The 19,377-nt window shown below is 36.3% G+C and overlaps 1 pseudogene; it reads left to right on the top strand.

Moving 5' to 3' along the window:
• The window catches only part of LOC123781181 (small ribosomal subunit protein uS5-like), a 69,476-nt pseudogene extending 56,001 nt beyond the window's left edge, over positions 1-13,475 (top strand).
• Positions 13,476-19,377: the final 5,902 nt, after the last annotated feature.

The raw sequence follows: 19,377 nt of genomic DNA on the forward strand, positions 1-19,377 counted from the left end.
TATAAAGTGTTCTTCTCATCACATGACATCAGGGAGTCCATATCTACTTGACATCACTGATGATGTAAATTTTGATGACTTGGTTTAGGTAGTGTCTACTAGGTTTCTCCACTAGAAAGTTATTTCCTCTTTACCCTATTCTATTTAGAAGAGTCACTAAGTCTAGTTCATCCTTGGGGCCAGGGTGGGATTAAGCTCCACTCCTGGAGAAGAGATTATCTCCATATATTATTTTGGAATTATTTTGTAAGGAAGATTCATCTCTTCTCCATTTACTTATGTATTCAATCATTTGTTTATGTCAGTACAGATTCATGGATATTTTATATTTTGCTTTATAATCCAATATTACATTATTCATTTCATTGCTCAAATTGTTCCAGTTCTGGTCACAGGGTGCTCTTTTAGGTTGGATCCTGTGCTCCTTTAACATGTCTATTCTTTCAATTTTTTGGAGCACTTGTGGTACTACAAGATGACCTACATTCATCTTTTATCTTCTCTGGCCCAGTACCAGAATCAGCCATTTTTCCAAGCAACCCTGCTTTCTTTTACTGGAGGATTGTATTTAGAAACCAAAATATGGGCACTGAGTATGTTCTTTGCTATTGGCATCACTGTTAGGCCTTCTCAGTGTACAGAGTTAACTGACTCATGTTATTCATTTGTTTGTTAAAAATTGGAATTATACTTCACATAATCCTGTGTAAACTTTTTCTGTAGCTAAGTTTTATTTACATATTATTAAATACAATGAATTCATATGGTTTAAAATTCCAATCTCTTTTCTAGGCTACAAATATCATTTTCCTTAGAGACAACCAATATTATGAATATCTTATATTACTCCAGTGATATTCTGTGCATACATACGTGTACTCTTCTCCTAATACACTTATATACGAAGGCAGAATACTGTATGTATTGTCCTGTGCCTTGATTTTGTTTTCACCCAACAATATATCTCAGAGAGTTGTACAATCAGTTTATGAAGAACTTCCTCAATCATTTTAATGGCCGCATTGATTATCATTGTATGGATATACGTACCATAATTCATTTAAGTGTCCTGTATTAATACATATTTATATTGCTTCTATTCTTTTATTATTACAATCAATGCTGCAATATAAAATATTGTACATATGTAATTTCTTACTTGGCTGAAAACATCTGTAGAATAAATTCTTTACAAACAAAGTTGTTGGGTCAAATGGCAGGTATATTTATCATCTTGATAAATTCTATTGTTTTCCACAAATGTTTAACAATTTATACGATTTCAATGATCTTTGGAGAATTTCTGTTCCTCCACACTGTCACTAATACATTAGTGTGTTTCAAAACTTTTTTCATTTTTGTCAAACTAAAAAATTGCATCTCAGTGTAGTTCTTCTTTGCATATTTCTTACTATAATAAAAAAATGTTTATTTTCAAATGTATGTTATCTTCCTTAAGCTTTTTTTTTTTTTAAAGATTTTATTTTATTTATTTGCCAGGGAGAGAGGGAACACAAGCAGGGGGAGTGGGAGAGGAAGAAGCAGGCTCCCAGCAGAGGAGCCTGATGTGGGGTTTGATCCCAGAACGCCCAGATCACACCCTGAGCCAAAGGCAGATGCTTAATGACTAAGCCATCCAGGCGTCCCAATCTTCCTTAAGCTTAACATATTTTTGTCCTTTCTCTTACAGGTTGTTTATATCTTGTTGATAGGAAGTTTTTTACATAATAGAGAAATTATTCCTTGTCTCTAAAAAAATTTACAAGTATTTTCCCCAGTTTCCTTTATGTTTTTGAAATGCTTATGTTGGGCTTTTCCATGGAAAATAAAGACCATTGAATTTTATGTAATAGATTTAATGCTTCTGAATTTTATGTCATCTTTTTTTTTTTAAGATTTTATTTATTTATTTATTTATTTATTTATTTATTTATTTATTTATTTATTTATTCGACAGAGATAGAGACAGCCAGCAAGAGAGGGAACACAAGCAGGGGGAGTGGGAGAGGAAGAAGCAGGCTCATAAGAGAGGAGCCTGATGTGGGGCTCGATCCCACAACGCCAGGATCACGCCCTGAGCCGAAGGCAAACGCCCAACCGCTGTGCCACCCAGGCGCCCCAGAATTTTATGTCATCTTTACAAAAGCCTTACCATTCTAAGATTAAAATTTTTCCCATGGTTTATATGGTATTTTCATATTTTTCTCATTGATTTTACAACGTATCAATAAGTTTTAAAGAAAATAAACATGGAGTTAATGTTAAAATTATTTTAAGTTATGCAGTTTTTCATTATGGGTTATATTATACTTTGCTTGAAAATTCCTTCTTGCTGGACATTAGGTTCTCATTTTTGCTTTGATTGGAATTTTGCAATCAATTTTAAAATTATATAGCATCCCTAATATATCCCCCATGATATTTTCAAAGCGCATGGATACTCAACAAGTTCCCCATTACCAGTGTATCTACTAATGAATGTATATGTAGTTGTACTCATCAGAACAAAGATATTGATGAGAGTCTACTATGTGCCAGGCACTGTGTTGAACTCTAAAAGCACTATCCTAAAAAATATATCAATACCTTAATTTTTATACGATATAGAATTCAGTTGAAACCCATGCCCTTCTTCCCCATCCCCTGAAAAGTGAATGGCTTATGTTTTGTGAATTTTTAAGGAGAACCAAAATAGCTAAGTTCTTATACTTGGATCCCCTACTGCCAGTCAATGAAGGTGTTGTTTAGAAGTTTCTGAGAATATATACATTTCTTGATTTGTAAGAAGTTATTTCTAGAAGCTGGACTGAGAAATCTTCAAAGATGGCCAAGCCCAACCCATAATTAATAAGGAAGAAAAGTAGGCTGTTTATTATAATAATATAAATAAATTAGATTTAGGAAATTATAGGTGGCTAAGGGCTCTATTTCACAGTTACAGATATCTTTCTCCTCATCCACACTCCTCTTGAGAGCTGACTGAGCACTGTCAACGCTTTCCTTTCCTCTCACAAATGTTTAATGAGTGCTTGTGTGCCAGCAATCTGTTAAGTACAGCATCGTAGTGAAAAATAGAAACGCCTGCCCTATTGTAAATGGCACATAATACATAAACATGAGAAAACAGATAATGAAAAGTGATACTAAGAAATCAGGATGATACGATGCAGTGACTGAAAGGGGCATTATTATACTGGCTTTCCTCATTTTGGAGGTCTTAGTTGGGTACAGTTCCAACATAGACATAACTAACATTGACAATGTCAGTGTCAGTGTTCTTTCTAGCGAAGGCCTCAAACATATTCTTTTGCTAAAACAAAAATGAAAATAGGGACATAGCTCCTATATGTGACAACCAAAATGGTCTTCTAAATACAAACCACTTAATTATTCAGTTGTTTGCTTGCTTATCTATGTGCTTGTGCCTGCCTGTATATGTGAGTACCCATTAATATATATTTGTTAAAAGCTTTGGCATTAGCAATTTTATACAAAGACTAGTAAGTGTATTAAAATAAATGCTTTTGGGGGCACTTGGGGGGGGTCAGTCAGTTGAGTGACCGACTCTTGATTTGGGCTCAGGTCATGATAGGGTCATGAGATCTAGCCCCGAGTCAGGTTCCGTGCTGAGTGGAGTCTGCTTGGGATTCTCGCTCTCCTTCTCCATCTGCCCCTCCCCCAACTCTCTCTCTCTCAAATAAATAAATCTTTAAAACAAACAAAAATAGATGCTTCTGTGGCAGCATTGGTAGATGATGCAGAAGAATGTTGTTTTTTCTTCTCCAAACCAGCTATGCAGAATGGACAGTTTTTCTTCAACACCAATCTTTCTACTATTGGAGCTTGCAGTGGTCCTCTCTGGTGATTATGTAGCAGACTGAAAGTATTGAGGGTATTAAACTCCAATAATAAACCATTCTTTTATTCTTTCATTATTTATTTCTCTTGTTCTAAGACTAAATTCTCTATCCAGAGGAAGTAGAACTATCACTGGAATGTGGACTAGCTTCAGAAAAGAGATTTGCTCTTATGAAGGTTATCCAATCTCCAAGTACCTGCTTGGCTCTGTTGAAACTTTCTATATTAAATGGTACATTATAAGTACACAGTACATTTGGCACAATTCAAGGGAGTACAATTTTTTTTTTTTTTTGCACAAGGACGGGTAACATGTTTCATAAGCCTAGGAGGCCCACAAGATTTGTGCAAAACAGGTTTACTGGGAGAGTATGGTTACACCTTTCCTTTGCAGCTCTTTATGAAGACAGTTTGAAGATCAAAATCTTACCTCTTCTTTAGTGGCCTGTTTTTAAGTTAAATGAAATATTTCTTGGCTTCCTCTGCAATATAAATGTTATCAGTTGTGATCATCTGTGTGCTGGATCTTTGTAAATGAAATAAATTGTCAGCCATGATGAAAATATAATCATCAAAACAATAAGTATATTCATATAAAGACTGGTGAGCTATGGCTTAAGTATTTTAGCAACTGAGAAATTTGAACAGCTGTTGTTATTTGCACAAGAATGATTTTCTTCAGATAATGCAACATACCCTTTACTTAATTTTGTAATTATGACAGCAATAATATCTCTAATATCTGGATTTATTATAGTGATGGTCTTTACATAGGATTTATTACTCTAAATGACTATTACAATTGTATTGTGGAATGCTGCCCATGATGTTTCCATTTTATTATTTTTAAGATTTATTTATTTATTTTAGAGAGAGAGAGTGCATGCACATGAGCAGGGAGAGGGCAGAAAAGGAGGAATTTATTCCTGACAGTACGCTTTCATGAATTACAAAGTATTCTTTTGCCTTAGATTTTTAAAAAAATAAAATTATTTTCCCAGTACATCAGTTATTTATTTATTTTTATTCATTTTTGTAGTTTTTAATTGAGAGAAATATACCTGCAATGAAATGCATAGAACTTAGGTGTATAAATCAGTGAATTTTGACAAATGTGTACACCCAAGCAACTACCATAGCCATAAAAATTTAGAACATTTTCAGCACTCCAGAAAGATCCTTTGTGCCCATTTTAGTCAACTCTCCACCTCATAGTCAACCATGTCTCTGATTTCTATTGCCTTATACTAGTTTATCTTGTTCTTGAACTTTATATAAATGGAAACATATAGTATGTACTCTTCTGTGCCTTCTTTCACTCAATGCAATATTTTTGAGATGTATTCATATTGCAAATGTATCTGTAATTCACTTATATTTATTGCTACTTATTTTTCCATTATATGAATATACCAAGTTTGATTATCCTTTATCCTGATGGGAAACATCTTGTGATGTTAACCTTTGGACTATTATGAATAAAGCACCTATAAACCTTCATGTACAAGCTACTTTTGACATATATATTTTTTATTTCTCATGTATCCAGAATCTCATAGTATAATATCCAACCTTTCCAGTAAGCAAATCACAACTTGAATGAGAGAAGACAATCAACAGATGCTAACATCAATCTGAATCAGATGTTGGAATTATCTAACATGGATGTTGAAGCAGCCATCATTGAAATGGTTCAAAATCAGTTAAAAATTGCCTTGCAACAAATGAAAAAAATTGAAAATCTCAGCAAATAGAATTTGTGAAAGAAAGAGAGAGAGAGAGAAAGAAAGAAAGAAAGAAAGAAAGAAAGAAAGAAAGAAAGAAAGAAAAAGAAAGAAAGAAAAGAAAATGGAAATTATAGACCTGAAAATTACCAGGATGAAAATAAAACCTCACTGGATGGGCTCCATAGCAGAATGGAGATGACCTGCAAGAAATCACTCAACCACATAGGTTGAATATCGCCGAGAACTTAAGATCTGCATTTTGTTCTTGGCTGATTCTTATAATTGCTTTACCAAGCAGAGCTTCATTTTCTCAAAGGCCATGAGGCGTTAGAATTTAATTAACCAACATCTCAGCTGCATTTAGTGTCCTGAAATTGGCAAAGTACTTGGTCAGAGAACTCTAACTCCAGTTATTACTTTTCCTCAGTTTTTCCTTGAAGAAGGCCTGTTTCTGACTCAAGATATATGATCTCTAAGAATTCACTGAGTTAGAACTCCCTTAAAGTTTAAATAAAATAATAAGTACAAATCATAGACAGAGATTCCCTCATTTCAATACTCAAGCAAAAAGTTACGTGTGGAGTAGAGACAGTAACTTTGTATTCTATATTTTATATATACATATATCTGTTTTGGCACTGGACCTGGCAGGAGCTGCATGTAGCATCTAACAATAAGCCTGCCAACTCTGTCTGGTGGTAGGTATGAGACATATGCTAATGTGGGGAAATTATGCCCACTCTGGATGACTGTATCTGGCTTGGGTAGTGATGTTTGACAGGACTTGTCATCACAATGGGATTCTTGCATGCAATCTCATTCTCTCTCTCTCTTTCTCTCCCTTACTTTCTTTTGGGGAGTAGACATTAAATTTTAGATGTCGTGTTAGAGACTCATTCCTGAAGCTACCTCCCATGCAGAACTATTCCATGCCTGAAAAGTTTTGTTTTGGAATTTTATAAAAGAGAGTGACCCAAACTGAGTTTTCTTCTCCTAATGATGGAATTTATCAGCCAGTATAGTGTTTTTTTTTTTAATAATGATTTTTTATTATATTATGTTAGTCACCATACAGTACATCCCCGGTTTTCGATGTAAGGCTCGATGATTCATTAGTTGTGTATAACACCCAGTGCACCATGCAATATGTGCCCTCCTTACTACCCATCACTGGTCTATCCCATTCCCCCACCCCCCTCCCCTCTGTAGCCCTCAGTTTGTTTCTCATAGTCCATAGTCTCTCATGTTTCATTCCCCCTTCTGATTACCCCCCCTTTCTTTATCCCTTTCTTCCCCTACTGATCATTCTAGTTCTTATGTTCCATAGATGAGAGAAATCATATGATAGTTGTCTTTCTCTGCTTGACTTATTTCACTAAGCATTATCTCCTCCAGTGCCGTCCATGTTGTAGCAAATGTTGAGAACTCATTCTTTCTGATTGCTGAGTAATATTCCATTGTATATATGGACCACAACTTCTTAATCCAGTCATCTGTTGCAGGGCATCTCGGCTCCTTCCACGATTTAGCTATTGTGGACATTGCTGCTATGAACATTGGGGTGCATATGGCCCTTCTCTTCACTACGTCTGTATCTTTGGGGTAAACACCCAGTAGTGCAATGGCTGGATCATAGGGTAGCTCAATTTTTAACTTTTTAAGGGACCTCCACACTGTTTTCCAGAGTGGCTGTACCAACTTGCATTCCCACCAACAATGTAGGAGGGATCCCCTTTCTCCACATCCTCTCCAACAATTGTTGTTTCTTGCCTTGTCTATTTTTGCCATTCTAACTGGCGTAAGGTGGTATCTCAGTGTGGTTTTGATTTGAATTTCCTTGATGGCTAATGATTTTGAACATTTTTTCATGTGTCTGTTAGCCATTTGTATGTCTTCATTGGAAAAGTGTCTGTTCATATCTTCTGCCCAGTTTTTGATTTGTTTATTTGTTTCTCGTGTATTGAGTTTGAGAAGTTCTTTGTAGATCTTGGATACCAGTCCTTTATCTGTAGTGTCATTTGCAAATATATTCTCCCATTCCGTGGGCTGCCTCTTAGTTTTTCTGACTGTTTCCTTGGATGTGCAGAAACTTTTAATCTTGATGAAGTCCCATAAATTCATTTTATCTTTTGTTTCTCTTGCCTTTGGGGATGTGTCCTGAAAAAGGTTGCTTTGGCCGATGTCGTAGAGGTTGCTGCCTATGTTCTCCTCTAGAATTTTGATGGATTCCTGTCTCACATCGAGGTCTTTCATCCATTTGGAGTTTATTTTTGTGTATAGTGTGAGATAGTGGTCAAGTTTCATTCTTTTCCATGTAGCTGTCCAATTTTCCCAGCACCATTTATTGAAGAGACTGTCTTTTTCCCACCGGATGTTTTTTCCTGCTTTATCAAATATTAGTTGCCCAAAGAGCTGAGGGTCCATTTCTGGGCTCTCTATTCTGTTCCATTGGTCTATGTGTCTGTTTTTGTGCCAGTACCATGCTGTCTTTATGATCACAGCTTTGTAGTACAGCTCGAAATCCCAGCCAGTATAGTGTTTTGACTTGACTTGAATCTCAAGCTGATATTTGGTTTAAAAAATTGTATGTGTAGTGCCACAACTTATGTTGTTTTATTTTTCCATATAGCAGTAACTTTACAATATCTATCTGTTCCGTAAGATGGGATTTGACATAGGTTCTTAGATACTTCTTACAATGTTTTATTTCCTTTGGAGATTTGAAAAGGAACTGCATTTTGAAAAATAATGTTAGGAAGGAGGAAATGGAAAGTTATGTGAGAGTAGCCTTATTCTAAAGCTTAAATTTTGTTTCTTTATTCAAGAGATTAAATTTTGTTAAATTTTGCCTAAATGATTATTTTTAAGATATTTTTTAAAACATCAAATGTAATTAAACATGCCAATTTAAGTAAATAGAAATCAACTGATCATATATGTAAAGTCTATTTTTCTTTTTCTCATTGATATATTTGTCTATACTAATGGCAATACTACTGTCTACATTTCTACAGTCTCATATAAGTATAGGAATTATATACATTTTGATTTTCCATATATATTTTAGAATGAAAATGAACTTGTCAATTTCTTAAACAAATGTCCTGAAATTTTGTTGGGACATTTCATTTTGGAATAATTTATATTTTAACAATATGAAGCCTTTGATTGGAGCATGGTATATTTATATCTTTTTTACATTTATGTCTTTTTAAAGTTCCCTCAGAACTTTTGTAGTTTCTGTTTCTAGATACATCTTGTGTATCTTTTCTTAGGATTATCATGTATTTCATGTTTTTAGATGCTGTTTTAAGTGACTTTGACTTTTTAAATTTTAAACGCTAATTGTTTCAAATGTAGAAATACATTTAATTTTTATTGATTACTATTGTATCTTTGACCTCTTAAAATTGACTTATTCTGGTAGACTTTTAATGTCTATTCCTTAGGATTTTCTACATAAATGATCATGACATCTGGTTAAAAGGATAATTTTACTTCTTCCTTCCCAATCTTTATGACTTCTTTTTTTTTTTTTTTTAAGATTTTATTTATTTATTCGACAGAGATAGAGACAGTCAGCGAGAGAGGGAACACAAGCAGGGGGAGTGGGAGAGGAAGAAGCAGGCTCATAGCGGAGGAGCCTGATGTGGGGCTCGATCCCATAACGCCAGGATCACGCCCTGAGCCGAAGGCAGACGCTTAACCGCTGTGCCACCCAGGCGCCCCATGACTTCTATTTCTTTTACTTTTCTTATTAAAATGGCTAGAATATCAGTACACTAGAAGATATCATAAATATCCTTTTACTGACCACGATCTTAGTAGGAAAACATTCAATATTTTATATTAAGTAAATTATAGATGTCGGTTTTCAGATACTGCACAGTTCTTGAATTTCCATTTGGTTATTTTGTAGTGGTTCCATTTCTAATGTGATGTACTGTATCTGCTCACTCATTATGTTCTTTTTTCTTTTTAAATATTTGAACATATTTATGAAAGGTACTGCAGTTATTTTCTGCTAATTGTAGCTTCTAGAATCCTGATAGGATCGGTTTCTACTGACTGATGTCTTTCCTGAGATTTATTATTATTATTATTATCTTGCTTTTTTGTATGTCTACTAAGTTGATATTATATACCAGGTATTAGAAACAATATGTTGCTGTGAGCTTAGATTATGTTGGCTTATTTAAATAGGTATTAGATTTTCTGACAGGGAAATAAATTATTAATGCAACCTCTTTATCTTGGATTTGACTTGGATTTATTCCTCATTATGGCAGGTCTGTTTCAGTTGTATCTTTAGTCTTAAGGACATTTTTGTAACACATCTTTTACTATAATTAAGAACTTATTTTTAAAGTATGGCCTTTCCTCAGTCTCAGCTGAAAGCCTGAGGTTCTCAATGAGGTTATTTCACCAAGACTGAATATAACCTCAATGTGTCTCAGAACCCACAACCTCTAATATCCCCATTTATCCCACAGCCCCACAATTGTGAACCCACAGGGAGTTCTCGGATACGTCTCATGAAGCCCCATGATGTACACAGGCAGCCCATCATTGACCAGGGATATTTAGAAGCCACGCATTGAGACCTTTGTCCTCCTTGCAACCCCCATGTCGGTCTCTCTTCTACAGCTTCATGCTCTACAAATTTCAGGTATTTTTTAAAAGATTTTATTTATTTATTTAGAGACAGAGAATGAGTGGGGGGAGGGGCAAAGGGAGAGGAAAAGAGGGGCAAAGAGAGAATCTTAAGCCAGCCCCTCACTGAGCATGAAGCCCCATGCAGGGCTTGATCGCATGACCCTGAGATCATGACCTGAGCTAAAATCAAGAATTGGATGCCTAAATGACAGAGCACCCAGGTGCCCCCAAATTTCAGTTCTTTTAATCTTTTCATCTTCAGTGAGATACGGGGTTTCACTTGGATTTGACTGCCTAAATCATAGTTTGGAAAGTTACCTCACACAGAAAAAGAAGATAAACCTGGGATTTACTTCATATGTTTACCTTCTCTCAAAGACTACTATCCTACCATATCTATAGTCCCATGTTTAAAAACCATTGCCTCATATATTTGTCCAATTTCATAGTTGTTTGTAGAAAGAGAGTAACAACTGCCAAGTACTCCATCATGGCTAGAAGCAGAATCCCTTTTAACTCATCTGCTAATTTATTTGTACCTAGTTATACATAAAAAGTAAAAAGGCGAAAATTAAATGTAAAATATTGGACCCTCATGCATTTAAACAAAAAACAATTAACTGTGGTATGAATCACAGCAGCATTACATCATTGTTAGATCTTAATAAAGACAGACATCATCCACAGGAATGCTCCAGACTTTTTATCTCTGAGACGTTCACCTAAGAATCAATATCTCTGAAAATTCATGAATAGCCCTAGAACTAAAGAAAATTAACCAATGAGCCTCCTTGAGCAAAGCTCTCAAGTGGGCTAAAATATGATATAAATGTTAAAATGATTTTTAAAAAGTGCTACAAATAAACATTTTTTTTCTATAAAATTAATGATCCTCGAGCAGGGTTGGTTGTATGATGTATAAAATGAAGAGACAGCAGAGAGTGCATAAAGAACCACAAATTATTAGATAATTCTGGGAGTTCTTATAAAAAACAGAGACAAAGAAAGAAGAAGAAAAGAAAACGGAAATAGGAGGGAGGAGAGGAAAATCAGAGTAGAAAGGAGAGAAAGGAAGGGATTTTTAGGCCATCTCTTTAACTAGGATTTTGACCCTTCATTAAAATAACCCATTCTTATCCATATTGTTCCTAAAATTCAGTTACTTGTTATTTCCTACAACTAGCTTGGATTTTTGCCTAGCCCATTAATCTTAGCTCCATAAGTGAAATCTATTGATTCTATTAACCTGCCACATTGGCTACATTTTGCAAATATGGTGCTTTCAAAAGCCTCCCTTCCCAGGAGAACTGGTGACATATCAAAACTGTCCCAAGAGATTTGGATTGCTAGTTTATTTTATAGTGACATTTAGCCATTCTGACAAGTGCTTAATTATTATATGTTCCTCCATAAAGGTTGTCTCTGACAATATGTGTAAACCAAATAAATTAAAGCACTATAAGCTATTAGTTTTCCATTCTGGTTGACATCTGTGACATTCGTTAATAAATAATTTAGTACATTTATAGACAATGATGAAGAGAGCATCATTACTGCTGGGATTATTTTCTCCCAAAGGATATGCTAGACAGCTGCTTACCTCTAATAAAGTTAAATCTAAGGCCGTGAGTTTACACTTCGTCCTACAATTATAATAGTTTGAATATAACATATTAGTTTATATTATGGACACATAAAATATATTGTTATGCAGTGTGGTACAGTTCAGCAAGGACCATTATTGGCATAAGGAGTCACATAATTAAGTCCCTAGCTCTCTTGTGTCTTATAAATTCTTTCTCCTATCTGGATCTCAGTTTCCTCATCTATAAAGCCAAAGTTATGGTGACTAACATAATAAAAAATTTTTTTTAAAAAGCCAAAGTTAAATTGAACTAAATAAATTCTAAAGGTCTTTTGATTCCCAACATTCTGAAATTTTGTGTTTTGTTAAATCTTTACTGGGACTCTAACTGACAGGTAGTGATTTTTCTTATCTCATTAATACTAAGTCTTTCCTACACCCCCACCTTGTCCGCCATACCTTGAGTCTCTGACTCGACTCTATTAATTGTGAAAAGATGTTGTGGCTACTTGAAGTATATGTAATTTTTAGCATAGAAAATAAGGCAAAGTCAGGTTGACTCTTATACCTTCTAAAAATGAACTAGCATCTTCGAGAAAACCCCAAACGGTGGATGCTGCCAGTGCTACAGAGGGGCTGGGAGCACCTGGAGGGCCCTGGGGCCCGTAAATGGGAGGCCATGGTGGCTGCCCTGGTAGCTTTGGCACTGGCATCTTAGGCCAGGGTTGTGGCCATGGAGCTCACATGGAGGGCCAAGGGCAAGGAGTGAATCCCTATCACCAAGCTGGGCCACCTGGTCAAGGACATGAAGATCAAGTCCCTGGAGGAGATCTAGCTCTTCTCCGTGCCCATCAAGGAATCCATCATCATGGACTTTTTCCTGGGGGCATCCCTCAAGGATGAGGTTTTGAAGATTGTGCCTGTGCAAAAGCAGACCCATGCTAGACAGCAGACCAGGTTAAGGCATTTGTTGCCATTGGAGATTACAATGGACACCTTGGTCTGGGTGTTAAATACTCCAAGAAGATAGCCACTGCCATCTGTGGGGCCACCATCCTGACCAAGCTTTCCATTGTCTCCCTTCCTCGAGGCTACTGGGGAAATGAGATTGGCAAGCCCACACTGTCCCATGTAAGGTGACGAGCCACTGTGGCTCTTTGCTGATGTGCCTCATCCCTGCCCTCAGAGGTACTAGCATCATCCTAGTCCCTGTGCCCAAGAAGCTCTGGATGATGGCTGGTACTGATGACTGCTACACCTTGGCCAGGAGCTGTACTGCCCCCCTGGGTAACTTTGCCAAGGCTACTTTTTTTTTTTTTTTTAGCGGGGGAGGGGCAGAGAGGGAGAGAGAGAATCTTAAGCAGGCTCCACATGGAGCCCAATGTGGGCCTGATCTCACCACCCTGAGATCATGACCTGAGTTGAAGTCAAGAGTTGGATGCTTAACCAACTGAGCCACCCAGGTGGCTCCAACAAGGCCACTTCTGATGCCGTTTCCAAGACCTCCAGCTATCTCACCCCTGACCTCTGGAAAGAGACTGTGTCCACCAAGTCTATCAGGCCGGGAATTCACTGACCATCTTGTAAAGACCCACACAAGAGTCTCCATGCAGACGGCCCAACTGCGGCCACCACATCATTTTATATAAGAGAAATAAAGTGAATTAAATACTCAAAAAAGCAAAACAAAACAATAATAAAAGTGAACTAAATCTCAGTTTGCTACTTGAATATACTGGTTTTCCTAGGGTCCCCGGATATGATGAGGTAGATGGGTGGGTATGAGGAAAAAAGCGAGGAAGATGGGTAGAGGCAGAAAAACTTTATTTCACTCCCCTAATGAACATATAGTGAAGGACCTGAAATGTGCTAAGCACTGTGCGTAGGTGCCGTGCTAGTAACTGCAGATACAGAGAAGAATAAGACAAGTCCCTGCTCTTAGAAAGCTCAGAGCCTAGTGGTGGAGACCGTTAAAACAATTATTATACTATAATGTGTTGTGAGCAGCATTTAATTTTTATGAGCACTTACAATATGCCAGACTCTGCTAAGAGCTTTACAAGTATTATCTCATCAATTACCAAAATAGATCCATAAAGTAGACATATTGTTATCATATCCATTTTTTACAGATGAAGAAATAAGTACAAAGAGGTTAGTCAAAACTACTCTATACTCATGGGCCCTCATGGTCCTCTGTATTGCTTCCCTGCATCTTTATCAACTTTTCTCCGGCTAACAATTCTCTGGTTCTCTCTACCAGAGAGAATCTGATTGGACAATTTTAAGCAGTTTCCTGTATTTTGGAAACAGTCTCACTCTCAGTCATCTCACCTCACTTATATTTGGATTTTGTCAAACTATAGATTAGTTTGCCTTCCCAGGCAAGGCTGGGGGGGGGGGGGGTGTTAGATGCCTTCAGATGCCTTCCCGTTGGTGGGATCATGTATGACAAGGAAGCAGGTAATTTGATATACAAAATGGCGGCTCTCTTGAGCAAGATGAAATTTCCATGGAAGATTGTTGTGTGCAATAGGCTGCATGATTGGCTTACTCAGTTCAAAAGATATGGGTGAGTTTTCAAATAATACAATATATCAGTTGTGGAATATGTTTTAAGAGTGAACATAAACAAATGTTACATAGTACCACTAATAATGGAAACTTAAAAAACTAAAGCAATTAGCCTTTCTTGGGGATCTAAATGAAAATACTCCCCCAAAAGAATTGTATTTAATAATGATTTTACCAGAAATATTTCAGGTATAAATTGAATGAATGTTTCGTATTGTGATGTACAAGAGTTTCTTTTAGAAATGCTTATATGCTTGTATTCTTATACTTTTGTTCTATTATATTTCAAGTAGTTCTGGTTCTAAGGCAATATTGTGTTATGTGAGATACAACCTCATGTTTAATTTGATCATTTGGGGAATAAAGGCCCCAGATAAAAGTATGTACAAATCTTTGGAACTACTGAACATAATTTACATGAGAACCTAGACCTTACCATTTGAGCAATGCTTCAGTCCTCTGAGAATCTACCTTCAGAGTGAAGATTCTCAGGGATAATACAGTTCCCTCCTCCTTATCAATTAACTGCTCTTCTACATTACCTTGGATTACCTTCCCTAATACTTCACAAGAGTATGGCTCTACTTTTCTGGCATTTAAGATTTATTTTATTTATTAATCTTGATGGTCTTCGATTCTCGTCTATGAAGACCCACAGAAAAAAACCAGAACTCTCAGCTCAGGTTTTGGGATTTTTCCTAATCACATTATCTCTAATTTTATTTATTATTTGGACATACAGATGTTTAAATTTAGGAGGACGCAGAGAGTTGGAACATTTTATTAATTCTGTGAACTCTGAGAAATATAATTACTGGGATGCTACTAATCAAGGAATGTCAACTTAGAGGCATAATGCCATTCCCTAACTCTCTAGGAAATGGAGGTAGGGGGAGCAGATTTGAGAGGAGGGAGTCTATATGTGCTTAATGGCAGAATGGTGTGTTTCAACTTGCCTTGCCACTGCCGGGAGGTTGGTTGATAGCTGAATACACTTACCATAAAACTCAATCCACACTCTCACTTCTGCCCAATGAATAAAACCAAAGTAGCAGGGTCCAGAAAGAATGGATATGATGAGGACCAAGGATCAGAATCACTGGGTACACTATATACCTCAGGAGTGGGACTATTATAAGAACATATGAACAGAAGAGCAACACAGTGACACTGATGATTTGGTATCTCTATTCAGAACATTATGATAGCAGCCCCGTCACTATTTCATATCTTTCCCCAATAAACGGAAATATTTATTTCCTAACAAGACAAATCTCCACTGTGAATTATCCCTCAAATACCTCATACCCTCCCCATCTTTACTCCCCACCCAGAAGAAAATATATCTGTTCCTGTACCTCCATACACATTAGTAGAGTAATAGATTTCTTTGAATGCTTTCACAATCTCTTTAATCAAAATTAGCTTTTAATATGATTGTCTATGGAAAATCTATTATGATTATAAAGAATATAAAAAGTATTTATTTTCTTTACTTATCACATCCTTGCTTGTTAAAACATCAATTACAATGAAAGACCATACTACACAAAGTAATTATTTGTTATTAGAAGAGTAATTACTTAGGATTGTTGTTTATCAACCATTTTACACTTTCAACATCCTTAAGTTATCAGAAGGATTAAACTTTGAATTTAGGAGGCCCCGTGCTTGAACACACAATTATGTCAGTTGGCTTTCTCATAAATTATTTACTGGCCCACAAAAAGATTACTGACAATGACTGTCCATTATGCACCTGAATTAAAATAAAAACTTACATGGATAGATTGCTGGCAATTTGTTCTTGTTCATAGGAACTATAGAAAAGCCACTAGGGGGCGCCTGGGTGGCTCGGTCGGTTGAGGGTCTGCCTTCGGCTCAGGTCATGATCCCACGTCCTGGGATAGAGCCCCACATTGGGCTCCCTGCTCCATGGGGAGCCTGCTTCTCCCTCTCCCTCTGCCTGCCGCTCCCCCTGCTTGCTCTCTCTCTTTCTATAACAAATAAATAAAATCTTAAAAAAAAAAAAAAACGCGCTAGGGTTTCAGATTGGTTTAAGGGATTTGAAATTCAATGTTCAGCAGCTAAGTAGATAATGACGGCAGCCTTGTGACTGAATGCTGGGCGCTTGCAAACTGGAAAGCACGCCCCATCACAAGGGGTCAGCCACTCTGCAGATATTCCTAAGAACAGTATTACATCAGGCAGAAATGCTGTCCCAACATTGTCAGATCTGATTTTTCAAGAGAAGCCCAAAATTTAGGTTTCAGGGGGAAAATTCTATTTTGTAAACCTAAGTTCAATTTTTAAGACTGAATGGGCCAAAGACAGTATGTTTTTCAGGTCAAATCAGGCCACTTATTTGAGATGTTCAGTTTAATGAAATCAGACTTAATATCTAATGTATCCATCTCATAAATGTAATAGATTTGAAAGTTGCTCAGGACATTAGCACAGGAATTTGGGGAAGAATGAAAATGGGAAAGAAGGTCCAAGTTTGTCTCTATAACTCTTCCTTATTTATGCTTTCAGTGCGCCATCCGCCCTCCATCACAAATCTTTCGGTCCGCTACTGAGTTTAACTGGTTTTAGTGCCATCTCTTTGGAGGCATACTTTGTGTAGTTGTGTTCTGATTGATTGGTTTGATTTTTACCTTATTCTTATGGGACAACTTTACTTCCATGTTCTTGGAGAATGAAAGGAGGAAGATCTTATCATCAACTCCAAGTGCAGGTACTTTCTGGCAATAAAAACACAGCAAGAGTCATGCAGCTGATATTAATTATGTGAGAAACAGTTTTCCAACTTATGCACTGAGAGAGGTTCCATCCTCAAACTTGAAGGATCATTCCTTAAATGGGCTAATTAGTGAGGATATTGTTGTTAATTTGTTCTTCTGAAAAGTACGGAATAAAATCAACACGAGTTTGCAGTCCAGCCACACCACACCTATATGTGCGACTGACAAGGACTCCATGTGGTCTTGATGGTCTTCGATTCTCGTCTATGAAGACCCACAGAAAAAGACTAGAACTCTCAGCTCAGGTTTTGGGATTTTTCCAAATCACATTATCTCTAATCACCATACTGTATATGGAGGCCAATAAATGGGGTTTATTTGAAGCTCCATATGATAAGAGACATTCTAGGAGGCAGTGGGGAGTTATATTTTCATCCATATGTGTTATAATGTTTTGTTCCCTTTCCATCTCCAAGCCCCATTTTCCTGGGAAAGTTATTCTCTCTTCTGCTGAATTATGATTACATTGGTTCAAATCTTGATGATTGATTTATTCATGCGTGATAGACCCTCTAGCAGTTTTCTATCCCATGACTCCAAAATTTTCTCCCCTGGGTACTGATTTGCTGATTTCCAGTTAAAAAAGGCTGCATAGCTTTCAGTCTAAAGCAACTACACATGACTTTGTCTCATATGCTTTTGCTACTCAACATCATTATGTTTAATGTTTCTGTTATCTTCCCTGGGTGGTTTGGTTCATATCTGCTTAGGGAAAACAAGATTCATAAGCTGATAGTTAATATTCCAATTGTGCATTAACTTCTTTACATGTCTCTGAGGGGTCAATATCTACTCCCAATTCCATTGTGTACTGAATCCCTTATGCTCATATATGTGCATATGTTAGGATGGCAAGAAAAATAAACTCTACCTATTACTGCATTTCCCCCCATCGGGACTTGTAAAATACTGCATATTTCTTATTAAGCTGATTTTCTATTCATTCAAAAATATTTATTTCATGTGCTTACTGCATGCGGTAAAAAAAGAAAAAATAAGATTCATTCTTACCTCTAAGTCGTTTATAATCTAATGGGTAAGGTATTCATGTTTATGAGAAACTATAATAAAGTTAGACCAAAGAGTGCCTTGAGAGAACTATGATGAAATGCTACTGGGCACACAGTGATTAATTCTGATTTGGGGGACTGGGAGAAATCTAACAGTATATTGTGGTAGGAATTTTAACAACCTGACAAAATTATTTCTGAAGGAAGTTTTCTTCTTATATAAAGCCTAGAAGTCATGCTTTCCAAAAGTAAACAGGCAGACATCATTAGACATAGACAATGCCCTCCCTCAGTGTTACCATTAACGGTAATGGACAATTCAAAATCCAATTCTTTCATGTTAACTCATTTCTATTAATGAGACAAAATGAAAACGAAACACCAGATATTCCTCATGGAAATACAGAAAAGGTAAAAGGAGAACTATGATCTGAGGTTTTAATTTGTAAGTCTAAACATAATAAAACAGAGTACATCCTCTATAATTTATCAGAAAACTTAGATTTTCTTTCTCTTTTTCTTGTGAAATTTAGGCTTCAGCTTCCCTCACTTACCCTTAAATTCTTCCTCTCAGGGGATTCTGATTAGGTAGCTTTAAGGCTAGAGGGCACAATGAAATAAAGACATAATTTTATCTTACTTCATCTTACATTTATTAATTGTGTTCTCAAGTGGCTATATTTTAAAATCAATATAGTCAGAACAATTCTAGAAGACAGCTAACATTTTTAGTATATTTATGATAGAAGACAGTGTGTTTGTAATCCATTTGGACTCTACTGAAATTATTTTCTTCCCATGTCCAGGTCTAGATAACCAATCTTTTTCTTTTTTTTTCTCCTCCATCATTGCATTCACCTTTTAATTACTAACCTGACTACAATCTAGGGTTTGTTGTTCCCAAAATGAGCAGGAGGAAGAATACAGCTTAACCTTGAACCACATCCTACTGCCAAAAAATATTTTTAGTCTGAAGCCTGACTATGTTCTCTCGCTTGCTTACATTGTAGGAAATCCCTATATCGTCTAAGGTAAGGATACCAGGTCATTTAGAAGTATCCCTTTCCTACCCAGTACATCTGGAAAAATACATACAGAACAGCTGATTTTCTCTTTAAATCCTTGCAAACATTCTTAGTAAGAATTAATGGAAGTTATGTGAA

Source organism: Ursus americanus, chromosome 18 (genome assembly GCF_024610735.1).
Source record: "Ursus americanus isolate L20-20 chromosome 18, mUrsAme1.1.p, whole genome shotgun sequence".
NCBI classification, from domain to species: domain Eukaryota; kingdom Metazoa; phylum Chordata; class Mammalia; order Carnivora; family Ursidae; genus Ursus; species Ursus americanus.